Genomic DNA, 22,765 nt, shown 5'->3' with positions numbered 1-22,765 from the left:
CTCTTTCCTGCTTATGCAGGGGGTCGGACTCGATGATCTATTGAGGTCCCTTCCGACCCTAACATCTATGAATCTATAAGAATAGTCAAATTGAATTAAAAGGCTTGCCCTAGGTGGTTTTTCTTGGTAAAAGGTCTACGACAAGAAAAGACCATTATGCCCTTCAACAGCTAGATCAAGGCCACTGTTACAGATGACAGAATAGGCAATGTTTTAAATGAAAGCAAAACAGCTCCTCCTTCATTTCATGAAAGCAGATTAATAAAATACAATTTTTGTGTCAACCTCATGTGGTTCTCGTCTGCATTAATTTGATGATTTGATAACATTGAGGATTTGAGATATCACTGTTAACCTTATCCATGAACTGATTCATTCAGTTGGGACTTTATTTCATTACTGTGACCATATTTACACAAAGCGCTTACTGCGCAGTAGCTCATTACTACTGCGCACTAGCGTCACTGGCCACGAACCATGATGCGGCGCTAGTAACAAGCTACAGCGCAGTAAGTATCACTAGGCAACCGTGCTGGGACACTACCGCGCAGTGACACCAGTTACTGCTCAGTGCGTGGCTCATGTAGACGTGCCCTGTATTGCTTAATTCTTTCTTTAGTGAAGGCACAGTAGTTTGACCTCAGTGATGTTTTTAACAAAAACTGCATAAAACTAAATAAAGAATAAGGAAACAAACATAAGTATGAACAATCAGTTTATTCTTCCAACCTACAATGCTGGTTCCAAACTCTGAGAAAGAAACAATTTAGCTGAGGAAATTATATACTTTATAAACCTTTGTCCCTTATATGATAGTCCTAACTTTGTCTAACAGATCACTGAACAGTCATCAGGTACTAGAAAAGAGTCAAGGCAAGTCAGGGTAAATCTACCATTGCATTCAGAAGGATGTCAAACTGATCTTTAAGAGCTTGTTTGGTCACCTGATAAAAATTGCAAGGCTAAGAAGAATGGTTTATTTTCTTCCATTCCTTAGAGCTCAAGACTGGCAAAAACCAGCAACCATGCCAACTGGCATTACTACAACTAGCAGCAACAATGCATAGGTGAGGATGCATTGTAATTTAAAAGGTCAACTTTCCTCCCTGACTGCAAAATCCATATAAAAAAGAATCTATTACCACAGAGGTACATATGGGAAATATGTTATCTCAAAAGACACCAAAACCTCACTTAGGTAGGGCCAATATTTAACTCTTGTGAGTGCTGGAGAATAAAGGTCAACTTGAAAAAAACAGTTCAAAGACTTCTATGCTGGATTACAGTAAAATTATTTTTTGTATGCATAGAGCTGTGATGCTAAACTTCTGGCCCACGGGCCAGCTCTGGCCCATGGAACCATGTCATCCAGCCCATGGAACTCCTCATGGGTCCAGAAATTTGGCGGCTAAGGAATGGTGGCAATTAATGCTACCACTGTTTCCCCCCCAAAATTTCTAAGACTTGTGGGCCCAATCATAGAAAAGTAGAGTCAGAAAAACCTAAAAGTTAGCTAGTCCAACCCACTGCTTGAGGCAGGTCCATCCTTGGCTAGACCATCCCAGCCAAGCATCTGTCTAACCGGCTCTTGATAATTCCACAACTCTTCTAGGTAGCCTGTTTTAACACTGAAACCACTCTCATACTCAGAAAGCTCTTCCTACTCTCCAACCTAAATTTCTTTTGCTTTAGCCTGAGTCCATTGATCTTAGTCCTTTCCCCTCCAGCCAAAGAGAAAAACCCATTTCCATCCTCTTCGTAATTACCCTTCAGGTATTTGAAGGCTTATCAAATACCTCTTCAGTTTTACCTTCTCCTGACTAAATAAAGCCTGTTCTCATTAAGCTTTGCTTCCCAGATCCCGAATCATTTTTGTTGCTCTGTGCTGTACACTTTCCAAACTGTCCACACTCCTTTTGAAGCATAGGGCCCAAAACTGGATGCAGTGCTGCAGGTGAGGCCTCATCTGTGCCAAATATAGGAGAAAAATCACTTCCCTGGATTTGCAAGCGACACTCCTGTTAATACAATCTAGGATACTGTTGTCTTTTCTTTGCCACAAGAGCACACTGTTGACTCATATTCAGCTTATGGTCTACTGTAATACCCAGGTCCTTCTCTACAGTACTACAGCCTGGCCAAGCATTTCCCAGTCCTTATTTGTGCATGGAATTATTCCATGCCAAATGCACTACCTTGCATTTGTCCTTGGTGCCTTTCATCTAATTGACTGCAGACCATTTTTGAGTCTATCCAGGTCAGTCTGGATCCTCATCCTGCTTTCCAGTGTCTGCAACTCCACACAACTTGGTGCCATCCACAAATCACTAAGTGTATACTCTGCTAAATGTGCAAAGTGTATGCCCCATCATCCAAATCACTAACAAAGATATTAAACAATACTGGATCAAGGACAGGCACCTGGGGGATGCAACTTTATACTTCCTCTCAGCTGCACACTGAACCATTGATTACTAGTCCTTGAGCACAATGATACAACCAATTACGTATCCACTTTACACAGAGCCTACCCATGCTTACAGTACTTTCAGCTAGTCTATATTTCCATAGCTTGTTAATGAAAATGTCGTGGGAGACTGTCAAAAGCCCAATCCACAGTCTATCACCTTATTGTAGGAGGAAAACAGATTGGTCAGGCATGACTTGCTCTTGGTGAATCCATGATGGCTGTTCCTGATCACTAGGGATCCTAGTTTTCTCAGTTAAAAAATCTCAAATTCTCTGATTAACCCCCAACCCCCACCTGTTTTTTTTCTGTGAATAAAATGAAATGCCACTCCATATATAGGTACCAGCTGAACACAATGTTTTATTGATATACTTACAATTTTTAAACAGTTTGGAAGCCTATCAGTGCCTCAATCACTATAATAAAATAAATTCTAAATACCTATACATTTTGGCATTTGATTTTCAGTTTATCATGGAAAATCAGAGCTCCCCTTACCCCGTTCATTCACCTGGATGTGGTCCAGCTGCAGCTGCCCCTCACTGCTTTGTGTCACTGATCAGCCTTGATATGCCTGTGCCCTGCCCATGCCATTGCCCCTCACTCCCAAGCCACAACCACCTCCACCTGCCGGTGCCCTTCACTCCTTAACCCACAGTCCCTCCCACCTCTGCTGGTGCCCCTCACTTGTGACCTGCATCCCCCTGCCCTCCAGCCCTGCCAGAGGGCGCCCCCAGCTTCTGGAACTACGAGGCCAGGGACCCAGTTCCACAGCCCCCTGTGGAGCCTGGCTCCCTCTCTCCCACAGGCAGCAAAGCTGGACTGGAGCCCATGGTGGGGAGTGGATGTGCGCCAGCTGTTGTGGGCTCAAAGCTCCCCGCACTGCTGCCCTCCACGGACCAGTGGGATGGACTCGGCAGGGCAGGGCAGAGTGGGATAGGAAGGCTCAGTGCCACCACCGGGAGCTCTGCGCCATCATGGCGAGGCACCCCCTGCCCATCCAGCAGCAGTGGGGTGGTGGCACAGAGTTATGCCCCCCACTGCTGCCAAGCAGGCAGGGACTACCTCACCATGGCAGCACAGGGCTCCTGGAGGCAGCGCCAAGACTCCCTGCTCTGCTCTGCCCTGCTGCAGCAGGTCCCGCCCACTGGGGAGAGGGCAGCGGGGTGGGGAGCCCCAAGCCCAGAGCCACCAGCCCGCATCCACCCCTGCTGCACACATAAATCTGGGGTGCATATGCTCCCCCATACCCTCCCCCAGGAGTGGTGAGGAGCCAGGCCCCTGCCACACCATGGATGAGCCACCCACAGCTCCATCCTGCTCCCTGCCCAGGCCTTGCATTCGTGCATCCTGCCCTGACCCTGGGCCCTAAGCCACCTGCAAGATTTTACTGTTCCCTCCAATTTTTTTATACTGGCAGAAAGAGAATGCTCATTCTGTCTTCTAAAAGCAATGGCAAGGATTTACACCTTAAATGTAGTGCCATACATCTTTCATTATTAGGCAAATGTACAGAAAGAAGTCTCCACTGAAGCAAGAGAAAATAAGTTACAATGTTCTCCTTTTATCTCTTTGAACTTAAAGAACTTGAAGAAGATTGATTAAAACAAAATACAATGAACAAATATTAAGTCTCCTTCTATTATTCTCTCACTGTAGGAGAAAGACCGAGGCAAAATTAGGTGCTGTTCTTCTTCCATATGACTAACAAATTCAGTTTAGTTGTAATTTCTAAATTGTTTTCCAAGTCCTTGATATAGAGACTGCTACTATATAGAGGTTTGTTTAAACATGAAACCAGTCCTGCACATAATATAAGGTGGAGGAGAAGGAAGTATATCCTCACAGGCCAGAAGCACCTTGCAACAGACAGAAGAGGTAAGTGTAAGGCAAGGCCTACTAGCTACCTGTAGCTTTAAGAGCAGGCAGGATGCAGATGAAGCAGGCAGCAGGTTTGGCAGGAGACAATCAGGAGCCACATGACCCAGAAGGGGGCTCGGCTTGCAGGATGTAAGCCCAGGGCCTGAACTGGGCAGGCAGTGGGGCTCTGGAGACTGCTGTGAGAATGTCTCCTAGGCAAGATGGCTATAGTTCCTGAATAATACCTAAGAGATTACAGCCAGTGATAACAACATCTGGATATTTCAGAGGGACTAAGGGAAGGAGGAGGAGGATCTAAGATGCCAGGGAGCAGGGCCAGAGCCTGGGTGAAGCAGGAAGACAGGACCAGAGAAGGTCTGGTGCCTGTAGGGGGCGAGCGGGGCAGGAGGACCAGGAGTGTCTAGTGCCAAAGAGGGTCTAGGAACCTGGAAATAGAACCAAGGCTTCCAAGGAAGGTGGTGCTCTCCCCCACCTGGGGGTCTTTAAGAGGAGGTTAGACATGCACCTGGCTGGGGTCATCTGACCCCAGCGCTCTTTCCTGCCCAGGGCAGGGAGTCAGACTCGATAATCTGCTAAGGTCCCTTCTCACCTAAACATCTATGAATCAAGATAGGATCAGAGAAAGTCTAGTCCATGGGGGATGTGGGAAGGGGGGACAGACCAGGAGGGTCTAGTGCCCAAGAAGGACTAGATACCCAGGAATACTGTGGAGATGGGAGCCAGGGTGGGCTCTAGGACAGAACCAGAATAGAGTCAAGCCTGGGAGTGAGACAGGAGCAGATGAGATCTTGCTTGGTAATCCCTAGGGCAGCCTCCCTTTTCTTAAAGGTGTAAGTACATCGAGGTATGGCAGGAAAACAGAAGGGGAGAAGCAGGGTAAAGCAAGGGCTGAGTAGCCACCTGGGAATATCATGGCCATCTCCGGGACAGGCCTTTGTTACACTACCATTTCTCAAGAGAGAAAGAAAGATGCAAAGTGAAGTCTATCACAAGCAGAAGAGAAGGATTACACTACTGAGAAGTCACAAGGGATGAAAATGCCCATATATTTAATTTCCTGTCATGATTTGTTTTCTTATACACGAAGCAACACAAAGTCCTTTGTACAAACAGTAAGAGTAGCTGAAGTAGGGACAAAAAAGATTGACATGATTTTTGCTCCATTTGCCTGCTATAGAGTACATGAGTAATAACGCAGCTGTCTGAACTGCTGATATCGAGTGTGCATAATTACTGCAAAATGCACAAAATTCCAAAATACAATAGTAATCCCCTGCACATAGCATGTAAAAAGCATGAAAAAGAGCCCATCCTCTAGGGAGTGAATATAACAGAAGATGGTACTGTTGTCTCCTATCAGCTACAAAATCATAATTGTAAATGAACAGCACTCTGGGAACCTAGACTCAGTTGACAGTTTCTTTATTTTGTCCAAATCTTCCTGAAGGAGACTGTAGTCATGTTTATAAATATATTGGCAATTAAGGGTTATGGGAATAGCTCAATCTCCAATTAATAAATGGCAGTGCTCTATTTTTTACAGGAAGGAATTTTCACTGAGAATCTGTTGCGATAACAATATTTTTCATTGTAGCAAGAAGGTATGTTCAAAAACAATGCCACTTTAAAAAAAGCCAAAACCCAACACGCAGGAAACAAGACAAGCCCTACCTAACCAACAGAAAGAATATCACCATATTTCTACTGAAATACTCCAGTCATTAAATAAGATTTTCAGTAGATTTCATGAGTAGATCTTTGTATAAATAAAGGAATGTATTTAGTCTAAACTATAAGTGTTTAAAGGTACTCATCTACTTGGTTTCTACTGCATACGCAGAAAAATATGGGAGCCCTCCAGTGGCCAAAGACACCTACATTTAAAAAAAATATGTTTACTAGTTTGACTGTCTTTCATTTAGACCATTGTAGACTTCAGTTGTAATATTAATTCAACATAATTTTTATAACGTTGCTATTGAGCTTTTATCTGTGATATTAAATTTAATTCTTTCTAAAAAATTACTTTTCTGTTCTTACATGGGGGGGAAGGAGAAGAGTCAAAAGATAAAGTAAGTTGTGTATTATCATCATATCCAAGGAAAGCATATGTATTTTTAAAAACAAAATCATAGTGCATCTTATTCTAATTTCATAATGAAGGGCAAGAACAAATCCCTGATCCCGTCATCATCATCATCATAACAATAAAGAATGTTCTAGAGAGAATCTCTCATAGGAGGAGTACTCTGGTCATACTATGCTTGGTGCTTTAGAAGCATGTGGAATACTAGTAGTCATACCTTTATACAGCTAATTATAAGTGAGATACATTTTGAAATAAAACTAATGCATAACAAAGTTACCTTTTTTTTTTCATAGACATCAGGGCTGGAAGGGACCTCGGAAGATCATCGAGTCCAGCCCCTAAGATCTATGACTTTGTGACGTAAGTTCACACATGGTGATACTTTCATTTGATTTCAAATAGGACAGTATCTTGATCTCATGAGTAACCTCAAAACTACAAATATGCCTTGTTAAGTCTGATTTTAGCTTTACATGTTCTAAAAATAGTCCCAGTTATTTAACAAATAAGCATTAAAATCTGAAGCCTGAAATATGTCTTTTCTTTACTACCCAACTGCCCATATTCCTCACTCTACAAGTTCCTTAGCCACTGTTTTTAGCTCTTGTGACTTAAGTCTCATGTTCTTTGCTCAGCCACCCAGTTCCTGTAAATGAGAGTCCTTTCTGGCCGTGGCCACCACAACTGTAAACCCCTCTAAACTAGCGTGTGGCAAACCAGATCTACCCAGCCTAGATTAGCAAGCAGGATCAACTCTCCACTACCCAGTCTAGGAAAACCCTATTGAAACTAGCCTTATTTTTAAACGCCTATTAAAGCTGTATATTAAAGCTGTGTATAATTAAACAAGAGAAGGATGAATTATGAACAAGGTGAAGGATACCCTACAAGTTATTTTTATACCTTCAGTATCCACAGGATTGCATGACACATGCACCCTAACAGGGAAAGGAGTGTCATTTAAAAAAAAAAAAAAATTGTTAAAAACTGATTTAAAAAAATTCATTCTTTGTAAAATCTACAAAGTTAAATGGTACATTCAACAAGTAACATGAATATGAAAAGGCCATGCTGTGATAAAATGCCATAAACCTAACAACAGTGATTAGAGTTTGGTAAAAGGTCTAACCTACTTTGCTGCAAATTCAGCTTACCTGCACTACCAACTGTCATGGAAAGCTTTTCCTGGCTAAGGAGCAACAAGAGTGAACTTTATTAAAGTCCAGCATAGCAATATGACACACACCATCTAATTTAGTCAATTTATTTCTCATCCAGGGTCTCTCCATTTAACATGTACACAAAACCCTCCCTCCCTCACTCCACCCCCATTCCAAAGATAAGGTGCTGGAAATGGTCTGGACTGTGACTGGCTGCCATAGGAAAGGGAACTCCAAAACACAAAAGAAAGAAATTCTGGCAAGTAAAACATTTGGAGTATTGGTTTCATATTTCTGGTTTAGCAGTTACTCTATTCCAAAACAGCCAAGCCTAATGCAACTTGGTTTAATTCCTATTGCACTATTCTGCTCAAAGTCAAAACTCAGAAGTGGCTTCCAGTAAAGCATAACATGTTAATTAGTTTTAAACAGGTCATAAAAGTCATAGTTCACACATAAAGCAATCAAACCATTCACTAAAACCCTATTCAACAGGCAATGAAGCTTAACAAACTACTTCTTCCAAAGGTCTAGCAAAGACAAGTACTTGAAGTGAAGACAATCACTTGAAGTGAAGTTATCTACTGACCTTTATCATCAGAATGGATCTAAAAAGACAGCCTAATTCCAAGTTGAATTTTCATCTTATACTTGAAAAAATAGCTTTTGGAAGGGTGTATAAATTTGTGGAAAAAAGCATGTAACATATTTTCAAAAGAACAAATTCCAAAAATATTGTATTTATAGTACTATTATGACATATGTTAAATTAAGGCACCCTCAATATATACATTCATTTAAGATGTAGGATTTTTTTCCTTCTAAAATCTGATTAATAGTTCGAGAAATATGTTGGCAGTTCTGGTTTATTAAGACCCTTGACTATGAGAGTCTAACTATTCCAATGCAGTAAGTTCTATCAAGTGCTATAAAATGATACAGAAAATTGTGGATGCTTAATGCTTAGGATATTTCCTTACAAAATGCAATTTGCAGAATTGTCTTAGTTTAGACTAAACTATTAATGCTTTTGGAACAAATATTACATAGTAGTCGATGCACTTATATTTTATCCTACAGGACACAGGAGTTAGCCTTGTTTTGAGGATACGCCTCAACTTTCTAGTGGCTACACTCCACTTGTCTAGTGGGTTCAGTCTCACAATTGCTGCCCCTCTGCATTATGGCATAAACTATGCTCCCACGACTTGAAATCTGGCTGAATTAACCCCTAAATTTTGGTAAATCCCAACACCATGCCTCCTTACCCACAGTACAACACAAAAGGGGTTAGGCTACTGTGGAGGGGTCTGTTTTGGATGTTGGAACTGAAAATATGAGAAAATGAGCACTACCAAAAAAAAAGGTGTTTTCAACCCAGAGAAAGAAAGGACAGAGATTGTGAAGTGTGTGGCATGTACACTACACTAGTGTGTAGGCTAGGGACAGTTGTCCTTCTCTCTTCATATATTATAAGGAGAGACGATACGTATAAAAATAAAAAAAAAACTTTAAGCAGCACGTGGCCTTGACTATGCATGTACTTCCTAGCAGGTTCAGTCTAAAAGGGTTACAGTCCATTTGTCAAGCTATATCACATTTCCTCCACACCCTTCCTTTCATGAGCAACTCAACACTGCTAACAGCTCACAAGAGCTAGATAGAGAAGCATAACGGTGACGGAATCAAGGCTATTTTTGTTTAAAATTTGGTAAAATACATGCTTACATGCTCATATCTAATCACTAGTGTACTAAATTAAGAATGTGATAAATGAAATAATTAAAATTAGTAACAGATTCTAGATGGGCATTTTAAACAAAACTTTCTCATGCTGGAGAAACTCAGATCCCTAAAATAAAGGCTCCCGTTTAAAAATCAAGCTCCAAAGCATCTGCAAGGGTACATGAAAATCAGTCACTAAACCCAGTCAGCTTTCCTTCTGTTAGCACAAGCATGTCATATCATGTCACAACATCCTCCAAATTTGTGACTGGGAACAAGCAAGGCATGCAATTCCCCAGGAATCCACTCCATTCATGTGCGGCCAGGTCTATACTTGGAAGGTTTTGCTGGCAATAGCTATATTAGTATACTGTACCAATAAAATGTCCTAATATGGAGACAGTTTGTGTTGGTAAAACTGCACTTTTGTCAGTGTAATTGAGCACTCCCAAGCATAAGTGATACACTAGATGCTTGTTTGCAACAATACTTGATAAGAGCAATGTCCTGTTAACAGCAACATATCCTGGGGAACATTTTCCATACTATGAATTCAAATGCCACTCCTCATAACAGCAACAACCTCTTAGTAACACAATAAGGCACCAACTGTACCAACAAAAGTAAAAACATTGTCAAAATAAGTTGAGGCCACGCAAAAGGCATTTTTATTAGCACTATGTCAGTCACAAATCATATTCCTGACTGACAGCTATGCCAGGAGCTTTGAAATATGTATAAGTCCTAAGATTCATTTTTTTTACCATCTCTCAGAAATAGAGTAAGCCCTCATAGCAAAAGGGTTGTTATGCATATGAATATATTTCAACAGATGGCTTATAAGTCGGGGTGTTTTTATTACCAACCAGTTACTTAAAAAAATGTAAAATATACTTAGTTGAATAGCAATAGTACAAGCTTCAATATTATGCCCTGCAAGTGAACCCTGTTCAATATTGAAAACTTCTACCACACTTTCTGGCATGAAGGTGATTGACCAACCCAAAGCAGAGATGGACCACAGACTGTAAAGTCTCTTGAATAGGATGCCATTTGGGACAAATGTAGTTCCTCATTAAAAACTTTATTGAAACCATCACCTTGTTTCACATAAGCCAGTTAACAGGTGTCTGAAAGTAGTTTCTGCTGTCACTGTTACCCTTTCCAATTTTCTATCTGTAGCCTAGGGGTGAAAGGTGTCCTTATCCTATTAAATTCCCAAGCCATTCCATCCTTTGCATTAATAAAGAAAATTCCACTGAATCTTCTCTACTATGATCAAGAAAACCATAATTTATTAGCTTGATAAAGGATAAAATGGTGCAATACATGGAAATTCTACCATGGAATCATGAGACTCATGTAAGCGCAATCAACAATTCAGCTGGATTAGTTACTGAATTAGGTCATACATAACCATGAGAACCCTGGCTGAATTCCAATTCCACCACAGAATTAAAGTTACATTTATTATATGAATGAACAGAATAACAGATCTGTTAATGTTACAGATTAACAGATAGAAACATGTAATATATTTCATAAAGCAATTTGAACAGGTGCAGTGTTTTAAACCTTGAGTCAAAATCCCTTGCCAGCCAACAGACTGAAAAGCACAATTAAATGCAGTATTTATACAGTTTTAAGCTGCATAAAATGCTCGTCTGACAGCAGATTCAAAATTCATAAGTTATTCCATCAGCCCAATAGTACTTTTTTATTTCAAGAGATGTTTAGAAAAAAAAACTATACCTTTTAACCTTATAAATCAGATTCTCATTGGCAATATAAAATGTCGGATCAAAAGACTTAACTTCTACATCTTCAAAATTCTTTGTGTATATAAAGTAACACTTCTTGCACAACATATTAGTGTAAGTGTAGTTGTTAAAATAAATACAAGTTGTGATATATGTTCTTGTTAACATATTAAAAGCCATTTTTATTTCACAAATCACTATATCCAATTATAATCCACGCTTACAATACAAATTTATCTTAAACAAATCTATATTAATTCAATGAACTCTGGTATTCTATTACTGTGACTACTGCCATTGAAATTGGTGCTTGACTATATTTATAGTCTGCTTTATACTTGATTTAATTTAGTTTAAACTAAACTTTGTGCAGTCATAATAAAATTTCAGCTAAGATGTCACAGTCCCCACAATACACCTATTGTCTTCAAGGACAAACTATACAATGTAAAGACACTAAGAGGACCAGTCAAAACTGCACAACTAAATTTTCAAAACTTGTGAATATAAGTCAGTAATGTTCATAACAGATGAGCATGAGGCAATAATGTTTGTTGGAAATCAAAGGGTAAAACACCAGAGGCATTTGTTAGCCATGAAATACTCCACTTCTCATTTTGCCGTAAATTCTGTAATACTGATATATCAGGGGAGAAGGTGAGGGGAGGAGAGAGGAGAGAGATTAATAGTTATTCCTAATTTGGATATTTCCCTCTCTCCAAATTCAGAGAGGAAATGAGCATACTTATATATAATTATCATACAGAAATATTTCTAGGTAGCTTTCTATTTTAAATGGTTTGAGGTAGACTACTGGCCTAGACTGACTTTTAGTCTGACCCGGTATGGAAGCTTTTGTATTGTAAAAATATTTAGCTTCATAAAGAACTTAAAAAGCAGAACTGGTACCACTCTTCCTGGTCTTACTAATTTAAAAGTAACTGTTTATCAATCATAATGGCTAATGGAATCTGTAAGCATTTCATCTAGAAAAGTAAAAACTTATCCACATTACTATGATCTAGTAAAAGGTTAGCAAGATGACAACTTATCTAGTAAGACAACTACTCACCTAATGTTTTGTATTGATGCTTTCTGTCTTGCCTTTAAACTCTCTGCAATACAATGTTTAGCAAGAACTGGTCCCTGTCACAACTAATGCCACAAATATTGATTTGTTGATTCTGTATGTTTATGTAGCAAAAGCATAGCAAAAACTGCTTCAACTAACCTTGGATGAAACAGTGTTAAAGTTGGAGTGGTTTTGCTATATTTGAATAGATTTGAAAATAATAGATTTGAATATATTTGAAAATAACAACTGCTGCCCTTTTGTAAAGTTCTTTTGAAAGGGCTCCAAATATATGTGTCTGCACCCCTTGTGTTAAGACCCTCCAAGTGTTCTGAGGAGGTAGTTCCTAAAACATCTAAAATCTTTACCTACAGGTACCTTAACATACATATTTTCATGGGTTAACTATAGTTTGTAGTTCCCAAACTTTTGATGCCTGGGGTATGCTTTTTTCTGGATTAAAATTGGCAGCACACTTTACTCATCAGTTCATGAGCCAGATCTGATTCATGGGCCTAACCCACCCACTGCATGGAGCTAAATCTGGTCCATGAGCCCAATCCTGCCATGCAGGACTGGCCCAGCCAGGGCCCTCGGCACACTTCTGCTGGTTTCACAGCACACTAGTATGATACAGCAGATCCTTTGGGAATCACTGCTATATAGACGATTAAGAAGGCCTCTAGCATGTTTCCAAACACAATGCAATACAATTTCAGGATAAACTCTACAGACTCTGATTTTTGGATAATTCTAAATTTAAAGATGTTACAGGGCAATACTGCTTTGAAACAATGCCCGGTTTAAGACATAAGAACATAAGAAATGCCATACTGGGTCAGACCACAGTTTCATCTAGCCCAGTCTCCGTCTCTGTGGCAGAGGATGAATGGTAAATGGAAGAGTACTGAGCAGGTCATATCCAGAACAACTGACCCACCTTTCCCTTTCCTCCTACAACTCTCACTTTCCCCTCCTCTCCCATCCACCAAAAAAGTCTACACCAACCTTATTCTAAGATAACATTTTTTTGTATTAGGAAATAGGCAAAGTAGGAAGCTATCTATTTTGAACTCTCTCTCAAAAATACCCTGACTAACCTCAAAAAGTCCAAAGAAGCCCTTCCTCAGGGAAAACAAAATTTCAGGTAAAAAGGTTCCTTCTTGTTTATGCTGTGAGGCAAAAGGTGTATGAGTAGGTCAAAACTGTTCTTGAAAACAGGTACCGAGTCACAACACATTCTGCAACTCAGAGGGCAACCTATATACGAGATGGACCTTTGTTTCGACGCGTGCTAATTAATGCAATGTGCTCTGTGTGCTAATCGAGTCTGCTTGAGTTAGGGCACTCCAGCAGCCTCCGTGTCACATATATTCAGCATTACCGTGTTTCAAAATGGCAGCGGGGGCCTTTAACTAAAGCTTGTAGGACATTCTCAGCACCAGTATGAACCCATGCTTTCTTAGCTGGCTTACGAGAATGTCCTGGAAGCTTGTCTCAAAAGCCTTGCTAAAGTCAAGGTATATCACATCCATTGCTCTCTCCACATCCCGAGAGCCAGTCATCACATCATGAGATGACTGGGTTGACTCAGGATGACCCAGCCCATACCTCAAATTAGAAACCTTAAGAGCAGCACATTTTAAGGGAAAAAAAAGTGAACCCTACTAACAGTAGGCAGCTTTTGTGTAGAAAGACCCCTGCATGCATAAAATTAGTTTAAATAGTGTGATAACGGATTCCATTCAGAGGACAAGAAAGGGATCATGAATACACCCTTGCTAACAATTAGCACAAATTTAAATACTAAGATTACAATAATTTTAAATGGCAGATATTTTAAAGCAGTTGAGAATATTTCTCCTATGTAAAGAAATTAAGATTTGGTAGTTAGAGTAGAAATATGTTTACCTTTTTTTTTCTGCTTGCTCCCTACCTCCAATTTCCACTCAATACTCAAGAGAAAGAAGGTGGGGGAAGAGAGAGCAAACAAGCAGATCTCCATGAAAGTACACAGAAATCCAAGTCTGTGGTCAGTCACCGTTGTGCATTTTGAGGATATAGCTCCTCAACAGATTCAATGTACACTGAGTGGGTGTTCAGGCAAATTCTACAGCAGAAGTGCCACACCAGCCTTCTCAGCACAGTAATTAGCACTGCAGTAGGTATTCAAACATGTAGCTCATTGCATTGAAGCTATTCTGTGGTATAGTAGCCAAGAGTGCAATCACTTGTTTTGTCGGTCTCATTACCAGGGAATTACAGAGAGAAAGGAAGACAAACCCAGCACAAAGAATTAAAAGCTTTTGTAACAAGAGGAAATAGGATAGGAACAGTCAGGCAGAATCTGCACATAATGATAAACTCTGCTGTACTGTCTGTTACTTTTCAAAAGCTTTGGTTATTTTATACAACCAAAATAAGATAAATAACCTGATATGGTACCATGCAAGTATGGCCACTTACAGGGTTTCATGAGTGAATATAACTATATTCAGGTTTAGGCCATTGAAAGTACAGAATAGAGCTCTGCTTCAACAGTAGGACACAAAAAAGTCTCATGATTGTGACTGATTGTCTGCTGAAAGTGAAGCAGCATTGAAAATTTTAGATTGCACCTCCTGTAGCACAAGTCTGTTGGCCAAGATGTTTACTAACATAGCAAGTTCAAAATGCAGCAGTCTAGGCGCAGGTACTTTGAAGTACTGATACTAAAATGATGCCATTAAATAGATGTATACAACTAGATTCTGGAACCCTGATTACCAGGTAACATCTACTGAATAGGTGTTCCCCCTAAAACGAACTACAAGCAGCCTCACTCAAGTCTTTCCCAGTTAAGTAGACTTGGTACTTGGCTGTCTTCAAGAGTCACCAATGCATTTTTGAGTTTTTCAAGTTGTTGTTTTTTTAAAAGAATGAGCACAGCTTTAGGAAGAGAAGGAAATGTCAGACCCTTATGGCAGGAGCACCGCAGTGTGGTACTAGGTTTATGATAGGAGTTCATGGGTGCTAATGCATTATATAATAATAAGAGCAAGCAAGTTTTTAGCTAGAAAAAGAACACTTCCTCTCCCTAGCTTCTCAGCCAAATTAGTTAGCCTGCACCCCTAGTTGCAGTCATTCTTTGACAGATCCAGAGCTAAGCATGAAGTATATGCCTTTCCAGTCACTGTCTTAAACTATTCCTCAGATGGGCGTGCAGCCATCACAAATACCAAAGCAGTTCCAAATAAGTCTAAGTACACTCCGTCTCTCTCAAGCAGCTGAACTAGCAAAAGTGCAAACTGATCTTGCCCAAGTTGTCCTTTATCACGCGAACAATAGTAATAGTTAAGGATCTACCTAAATCATGGTCTCGTAGAAACTGCAAAAAACAGCATTGTCCACAATTGCCGGGAAATATGGCATTGGCCACGATTTCCCATAAAATCAACCAAAAGAAAAGTAGTAGTGATATGGACCGAGTAAAGGTGCCATCTACCAATCAGCTGCAAGGGGTGGGGCTGCCACAAAACACCCACAAAATTGGCTGTGCACACCACTATTGGGCTGCAAAAAACCCTCTGTCTTGCTATGACTTAGGTAGGCCCATAGTAATAGTGGCTCTCAATAGCATCTGGAAGAAAGTGACCCTGGGCACGTCTACATGGGATGCTACTGTTGTTACTGCACATTTAATTAGTACTTGTATAAGCAAGTACTAAATAAATGCGCAGTAATTGGAGTTACTACTGTGCAGTAGCATATTAGCATTGTTAGTGCTATGACGCACTATTGCAAAGTAATATTCGGCTACTGTCCAGTCAGCATCTTACGTAGATGCACCACCTCCTGCCCTGCCAGATCCAGGCCTTAGCAGGCATCAGATTATCTTGTACTATGCCAAAAATTGTTTGCAAAGATTCACAGAAGGAAAGCACTATCAACAGTTATAATAATGATATTGATGGTGGAGTTGCCAGAGCAAAGGAGAAGTCAATTCCAACCAGCATTCTGGTGTTTTCAGGAAACAGTCAGTATTTAAACTCTATAAGCAGTTCAAAGAAAAGCTGAGATTTTAGATGCACCAAAAATCTTAATGATAATTTCCATACCTTCATTTGAATTTAATTTTAAATAAAGTCAACAGAAGAAACATCCTAAAAAAAAGGTAATCCAAACTAAATTTATTTTTTTCTGCATTTTATACAGACATATACTACACATGCATTTCTGCAGCTGTCTACATTTGATTGCAAGAGAAAAAGCTTCTGATTGCCAGCCTGCTCCCTCAGAAATTGACTGGAACAGTGGCCCAAGTCCAGCATTTTACTTAATCGACCAATACAAAACTCCAGATATTTGGTTCTGTTGTAAATGCAACCACAATCATACCAGACAAATTATCTCAAGGAATTGGAGAAGGAATAGATTGCTTATGCTATAATTAGGGCTGCAGGTAATAACAGCTCATAGGGGCATGTAATCAGGCATGTATCAATTTCTTCTACATTTCAGGGCTCTACCACTAAACTAGAAAGCACATCTCATTTTTGTGTTAAAACCTTTATTTAAAAAAAAAAAATGGGGGGGGAGGGGAAACATCAGGTAAAGAGGTATAAAAATACTGCAGATTTCTAGACATAGTAAGCCCCCCCATTTAGATCTTGTCTGAAAATTTGAATGAATAGTTTTCTGTTAGAAAATTCTGTTTCGAAGTCAGTGTTATCAAGGAACACAGCTATTTTAACAACACTTCCAAACGAATATTTCTAGACTATTTGAAACTGAAATGGGAATATTTTGTTTTAATTTGACATGGAAAAGCTTTGTTTCAGTGAAGCATATCTTATGATTGGTCAGACTTGTCACATGTTCATCTGTGTGTTCTTATACTGAAGAAGTACAGAGTGTTTTAGATTAGTTCAATTTACCTACGCGACGTCAGAGTACGAAAAGCTGCGCTCTGTTACTTGGCTCAGCTCAGTCAACAAAACAGAGGGTGAAGCTGGGATTGAATGATGGCAAACCTGCATCTGTGCAAGTCTCTCTCTCATTCCCACAGCTGCTGGGTACTGTAAGGCATATTCATTGATTTAACCTCACAAAGCCTTCCCTGTCCTGAAAGATGAAAAGAGGAAGTGGAAAGCAGTTCAGGTCAGACTCAGCAGTTGTCCAATTCCCAAACAAAGTGTTTTTCTGACATTGCTCCCAATGCAAGTAATGTTGCAACATTCCTTACACAGCCTTCATCTGTGAGTATTTTAGAGGAACTGGCAGGGAGAGACCGCTGGGAAGTAGCATTCTTTTATGAAACAGTTGGGGAGGAGAGGGAGGAGAAAAAAGGCTAGCTCCATATTTGGCATTGGTATGATACTACTGGAACAGCATGCCAAGTTTTGATGTGCAGACTTGAAGGATGGTGAAAAAAAGAAAAAGGCTGAAGAGCCACAGAAACAAACCTAATCTATATCTGTTTTTTTCCTAGTATACTATATTTTGTTCAGGGACTGTTTTAAGCTAGGCTAGCAGGAGTGCTAGTTTGCCGGACTTAACTGAACAGTCTTTAGGTTGGTTTGTTGGTAGAATCTACCATTATAGCTATACCAGGAAATACATTTCAGAGTAGGCAAGGCCTTAGACTTTCTACTTATGGAACATAACTGGCAAAGGTATAACAAGAACCAATGGCTAAACTTGCCTAATTTCATCTTCAATACTACAAATTGAGTTCAAAATTTTTTTACAAGTTTTTTTTACTTTACACAGAGTTGCACTGCATTCACCCTGGCAGGATCATCATCCCTAGACATGTGTCTGTCTAACCTGCTGTTAAAAATGTCCAAGGATGGAGATTCCAGTTTTTCTAAGTAGCCTGTGACAATGGTTGGCCACTCATAGTCAGAAAGGTCCTTGTAATGTCTAACCTAAATTTCCCTGGCTGAAGCTTGTGACCATTGCTCCTAGTCCTGTTGTCTTTGGCCACAGAGAAAACCCCATCTCCATCCTCTCTACAGTCATTTGAAGACTTATCAAATGCCCCTCAGTCATCTGTTCTCCAGATGAAATAACCCTAGTTCTTTTAGTCTTTCCTCATAAATCATGCTTTCCAGATCCCTAATCATTTTTGTAACTATGTGCTCAACTCTTTCCAATCTTTCCCCATCCTTCTTGAAGTAAGGCCCAAAACTAGACACAGTCCCGGTGAGGCATTACCACTACTAAGCAGAGCAGAAGACACACTTCCCTTGATTTGCAAGTGACACTCCTGTTAATACAAACCAGTATACTGTTGATCTTTTTTGCTACAGGAACACACTGTTGGTTCATAGTAAGCTTATGGTCTACAGCAGTGATTCTCAATTAGGATGCCTTGAAATCCTTGCAAGGATGATGTGGGCTACCAATGTTAGCACTGTTAGGTGTGCAAACGTGATTCACAAAAAGAAATCCAGATATTTTAAATAGGAATCCAGAGCATTACAAACATTCAGACCTATTCAGGTCTTTACAAGTTCTCTGCAATAGAACAACTGCTCTATTACTTTTCTGTAATCAAAAATGATTGGAAACTATGAGCTGGCATTTTTCAAGGATTGCCTCCAGCCCATCAAGGGGTGCTTTGCATCTAAATGTGTTGAGACAAACTAGTCTACTGTAACTCCCAAGTCCCTTCCTGCAGTGTTGCAGTCTAGCCAGTCATTCTGCAGTCCAGCGGTTCCCAAACTGTGAGTCATGGCCCCAGATGGGGTTGCAACATCAGCAGATGGGGTCACAGGGTTGGGGGGCCATAGGTTGGGAGTGGGGGGGGCATGCTAAGGAAATGGGATAATGCTGAGGAAATGAGGCCGAAATGGGGTCATGCCGAGGAAGTTTGGGAAGCACTACTCTAGTCTCCTTGTGCATGCAAGTATTAGACTTAATCCCATGATTTTGTGCTTGTCCTTGTTGAATTTCATCGATTGACTGCAGACCATTTTTCTAGTCTATCCTGGATTCTAGCCCTACCTTTCAGAGGGTCTGCAACTCCGTCCAAACTGGTGTCATCTTCAAATTTGCTACTCATGTACTCAATCCCATCATCCAAATGATTAATGAAGATATTAAACAATACGGGACCCAGGACAGATGCCCAGGGTGCCCCAATTTAAGACCTCCTCCCAATTAGACATTGATGACTACTCATTGAGCACAATGATTCAACCAGTTATGTATCCACTTTACAGTACTTTCATTTGCTCCTTTTCCCCCAGCAGAAGGCGCATGCTGTGCAACTGCTACAGCAGAGAGGACTGTGTAGGGGTGTATTTGAAAGATACAATGTTGGTGCCACCTAATTCAGTTCCCCGTTCATTACTGCCAGCTAAAGAGAAATATGTGCACGGCAGTGCATGAGCTGGTTGTCACCCACCTGTTTTGATCCAAGTCTTTACTTTGAGAACCTCTTTAACACAGCAAGCCCTAGTCTCCAACATGTATGTCTCTCTACTGGAAATGTGGAGAGGCTTTCACTTATTGGAATGAAGAAACATATGCTGACAGGAAATATCAGCAGTAGCCAAGGAAATACCAAAGCTATGGCTTGGAAGAACAAAGATAAGAGAATTTTTACGCATTGTGTCCTCTTGTGGACAGAAGGAATTGTAGGAGGAAAGCATACCTCTTCCCTTTCATTTATTTTTAAATGTGAAACCAGGACTTTAATAGGTTTAATATTTTGTGTGCACCTGTCACAGAACTGATTCTGCACATTTTTTCAGATTTTTTTTGCTTCATATTTGGTACTGATTTCAGGGTAAAAACATATACAATGGGAGGCTGAGTAGGTCCAAAGGGAGATTAGTGGAATATTTTGGTTCATCTTTATTGTAATTGAACCCAAAAGTTAATAGAAGTTTTTAAGAAAGCTTTTTTTATCTCAGAAAGGTTTCCTAAATCAAACAAGCTTTGCTTCAAATCAGAAATTAATTCCAAAAAAGTTTATTTTAAACAGGCTTTAGGAGCCTAACAAAGGAGTAACACTGCCAGCATTCCCAAAGTTGGAGGAAGAGAATGTTGTTAAGGAAGACACAGTTGCGTTGTCGGTGACAATAAAATAATAAATGCAAGTCTGTCTTGCATGTGGGTGGGAGCCAGAATCAAGTACTAGTGACATATATAGTGTGCCAGGTCTCAAGTAACAAAACTTACATGAAAAATGTTAACTTTAAGACAAAAAAGCTCTCCTTTTAATCAGACATTAAGAGGACCATCTCCAAAGGATCAATTAAACTTTCACCTACTCCCATCTCCTCCATACAAGGGACAGGGTAGAAAGGTTCACTGGGCTTACAGGCTAGCTGAGAAGCCAAGCTATAGCCTACACCCTCTATCTTGTGAACCCTTCCCACTCCTTAAGTTATTTGTCCCACAGGTCCTCTTGAGCCTCTTTTCAAGGGCAATAACAGCCAAACTCCCATTTCTGCAGTGCCATGTCCTGAGCCTACAACTTTTCCCATTCCCCAGCATAGATGAACAGCTGAGCAAGGCCTGCTTCCTTAAAGGTTGAAGGCACAGCTAACCCCTTATCCCACTCCGCAAGGGCTGCATCCGGAAAAATGGGGTGATGACCCAGGGTAATACTGCTACAAAAAGCAGCCAGTATAGGTTTCCAGATCTCCTCAGAGCATATTCATACAACTGGCCTTGGCCTTTTCCCCAAGAGGGGATGTTAGTCCCTGTTGCACTAGTGGCAGGCAGTCACATTTGGTTACTCTGTCAACACTGGAAAGGCTCTCAAATATTTAAATGATGCTTTCTTATCAAGTAATGAGACATCCTCTTCCCCCATCTACCTCCTGCCCCAAAGTGCACATGCATTGTCAGTGTGTATGATTTTATTTTGCATGAATTACCAGGTGCTCTTGTGTATCTCTCTCCCACCACTAACGTTTGTACTGAAAAATGAAACTGTTCCTGGGCTTTCTATTTTGTGTCAAAGCATTTTACAATCATGACGGTTTCAGTGTTTCTGAATCAAAGTTTCAGAATGTCTACCCCACAAAAAGAGGCTTAAAATTGTGTCTGTGTTCCAATTTGGAAGAACAACTAGTTTTAAAGTGCCCGAGACACAGAAATTCCATTTTCCAGAGGGCTTGGAGGCTGTCTCATTGTATAGCATTTGTTTGCATTTTAAGAGAGATGGTAGGTGAAGAGCTATTTCCTTTATTGGGAGTCTGTGCACAGTTAGCAACCTACTTAGCTATGAGAGAAGAAAAATGATTTTGTCTGGAGTGAGGCTGAATGCACTGTAGTACAGACAAAGAAATGTAAGAACGTTTATTGAACTTAAGTAAAATTTTAGCTCATACAAGTTGCAGTAATTTAGAAAGTCAAATGTAACTTTATGAATCTTTGCAGTATCTGGTTTGTGAAAAATAGTTAAGGATTCGCTTTAAAGCTCTTTATATTTTCTGAATTTTGGTTACAGAACACAGAGATTGTGTGTGATCAACAGAAGTTTATTCAGGAAGTGTTTCAAATGGATCCATTAAGTATTAAAGGAGAGACCCACACTGACAGCAAGAGAATACTAATCAGTTTATTATAAGGCTTTACTCCTTAATATTTTCTAGCTTCACGTTTAGTGACTAGTGTTTGGAAGAGTTAAGCAGGCAGCAAGAGGGAGGAAGATACTAGAAATTTAGAACCTAGTATATTTGAATCATTTTCCTGTGACAATCTATTATAAAATTTTGCTTTTAAGACTGGAGGAGACTATTGTAACTAGTTTGAATTTGTACGATTTCAATTTCAGTTAAACACTTGGCTGCTAAAGTGACCAGCTTTCCGCTCTTGCATCTTCTCTTTCCCCAAGTCACCTCTTAACCTTCTCTGAGTAAATGAAATAACATTGAGCTGCTTTAGTATCTCACAGTGTGAGTTTTTCAGGCTTCAGGTGCTAGATGTAGCTTTTCCAAAACCTTTACACCATCCCTTTTGAACCAATGACATCAGAAATGAACACAGTATTCTAGGAATTGTTTTACTAATACCATAGAAAGAGACAGTACCCTATCCTCCTCCTCCTACACAATATCCCCTATAGGTAAGAAACATGGTTAACCCTTTTCTCTACCACTCTACTGGGAACTCATGTTCAGCTACTTCTCCCTCCCCTCTCCCCTGCCCATCTTTTTTAAAACGACCACTTTCCAAAATACAGCCCCTCAACTATGTGCAGCCAATATTTATATTGCAGGTGGAAAAACAGTCAGAGCTCCTTTGATAGATAACACATACAATTCAAGTGAATGGTAACAACTGCCACTTCAAACATCTTTTTCACATTTCAGGGAGTTAATCTTCCTCCTTAGGTAAAAATTATTTTAAAGGCTTATCCAGAAGATAAGATTTTAAATACACACTTCAGACTCACCATGTATCATGCTACCAAGGCTGGATCCAGGATTTGGCAAAATGGGGCTGCAGAAATAGTCATCCCTGCTGCAGGGGTGGCTGTATCACTGTTCCCAGTCTCCTCCGCTCCTTCACACCAGTAGGGACTCCTTTTTTAAAGTCCCCAGAGCACATAAGAACCCCACCACCCCTTCCCCTTCGTGCTTAGAGGCACATCCACTCCCCTCC

This window comes from Alligator sinensis, unplaced genomic scaffold (assembly GCF_000455745.1).
Source record: "Alligator sinensis unplaced genomic scaffold, ASM45574v1 scaffold309_2, whole genome shotgun sequence".
NCBI classification, from domain to species: domain Eukaryota; kingdom Metazoa; phylum Chordata; order Crocodylia; family Alligatoridae; genus Alligator; species Alligator sinensis.
Note: the sequence above shows the minus strand (reverse complement) of the source record.